The sequence below is a fragment of the Arachis ipaensis genome, chromosome B03 (genome assembly GCF_000816755.2).
Source record: "Arachis ipaensis cultivar K30076 chromosome B03, Araip1.1, whole genome shotgun sequence".
Taxonomy (NCBI): Eukaryota; Viridiplantae; Streptophyta; class Magnoliopsida; order Fabales; family Fabaceae; genus Arachis; species Arachis ipaensis.
This window is the reverse complement of record NC_029787.2, coordinates 487,535-489,698: the sequence shown is the minus strand read 5'-3', so window position 1 is coordinate 489,698 and position 2,164 is coordinate 487,535.

Sequence of the window (2,164 nt, the reverse complement as noted above, 5' to 3'; positions counted from 1 at the left end):
GGGGAACGGCGCTGAATGCTGATGCTGGGGTCCCTCTTAACTGCTGAGAGGTACCTCCCACATCATAGGTGGGCTGATCCATCCCTGTTGCCACACTACCAACATCCTCATCAACAGCGTGCTGAGCACCGTGATCCTCAGCGGATGGTACTCTACCTCGAGCCCGTCCACTGACATCCCGCCCACCCTGTCGTCTGGCTCTACGTCGAGGAACACGATAATCCACAACACCTCCATCATCAGGACCAGCTAGGTTCTCATCCAAACGGTCGTCAAGCCATCGCCAATCTCGATCGGTGGTATGTGTGCCTATACGCCGACGCCGATCCACTCGCCTGTTATCGGTCTGTCAACAACCTGCACCCTTGGAGGTGCTTGTGACGACCCTCTGTGACGAGCCTCCTCCGTCAACAAAATTGGCCTCGGATCCTGAAATGCAACCTCTGGAGATAGGAATCTGTGGGCCACACGGCACCACCAGTCCAAGTACTCAGCTGACGGACCGGGGTCAGCTACTCGGTCGACCAGTATGACTGAATCAAAACGGTCCTCCCAATGCTGATGCCACTCCTGATAATATCTGGGGAACCATCGGTCTCCACCCCTTCCATCCTTCGCATGAAGCCAATCTATGTTCAGAGCAAACTGAGGGAGATGCTAAACCCCGCCGAACTGCGGCATCACCCTATCCACCTGGTGCCACTCAATCGCGGCAAACTATATCAGGCTAGTGACTGCCGTCCATAGCCTACGGTGCTCGTCGACTAGTATCTCTGGATGAACAACAGCAGTCACCTCGGGAGAAGAATAAGGCTCCCACACAAACTGTTTCGGAGAATGTAACGTTACTTAAAACCATAACTCTATACAGGAACAAGTACTTGTAAGAGCAATAACTAAACGACTCACATCATGGACATGCAATCTATCCAAGCAAAGGCGTGTAGCCATCACTCTTTGATCCACTGCATCGTTTCTCGGTAGATACTTAGCCCACCTACAAGTTTCATTCAAAGCATGTCAATACGGGTAACAACACATGTAATTGAACAAGTTATGGACCTAAAATAATATATCCGTACCTGGATGAAAGCGGAAACCCGAAGATATTGAAACCACTAGGTCTCAAACTCGAAAACCTCCAGAAAATCCAAGACTGTAGAAGCTGAAGTGGCCCCGCCAAGTTAACAACGTTTCTGTTTGTCCCACGACAAAGACATCTATACAACCAGGCCAGTGCCACCGAGCCCCAGCTATATCTACCCAAGTCGTCCAACGATGCCAAGTAAGGCAACCAGCGAAGGTGGACCCGGTTTGCGTTCTTGTCCGCAAACAGCTGAGATGACAACAACATCAGAATATAGGCACGCGCGTATATACGCACGATCTCGTCAGTAGCATCTGCTGGAAGCACCCGAAACCGCTCATGGAACCATGTGTAGCACACTGTCATCTGCTTGACTTTATTCTGCGGAGGTAACTCCCCAAACAACTCGCGGAACCACACCCATGCCGGTCTTCCGTTTTCCATCAGATTCTCAAATTCAGTCAGGCACCCACTCACGGGCTCCCCATCGATCGGCAAACCCAGCTGATAGGCCACTCTTGCAAAGTGATAGTGCACTCCCCAAAGGGCATATGAAAGGTGTGGGTCTCAGGACGCCACCTCTCAATGAATGCGCTAAGTAGAGGCTCATCAACCCAGAACCACTGACTGTTCAGCCTAGCCAAGTGATACAAACCCGCGGTCTCCAGATACGGTATAATCCAGTCGTGTAAAGGCATATTCTGTTGTCTCCTGACACATCTAATAACCCTAGTAGGCTGCAAAAATATGCATAAGAAAATCCTCAACATATTTTCTATGTACTCTAATGATGACAATAGTTCTAATAACAACAATAATAACAAAGCTAACAATACCAACAATAATCACAAAAGTAACAACAACAATAATAATACTAACAACTCCCAATAATAACAATAATAATAATAACCATAATAACAATAACGATAATAATAGTAACGATAATACTAACAAGTCACATTACTAATAATAGTAATAATAATAATAATTATAAAAATAATCAAAATTAAAAAGTCACAACTAAAATAATAATAATAATATTTATAATAATATTAATAATGATAACAACAATACTAG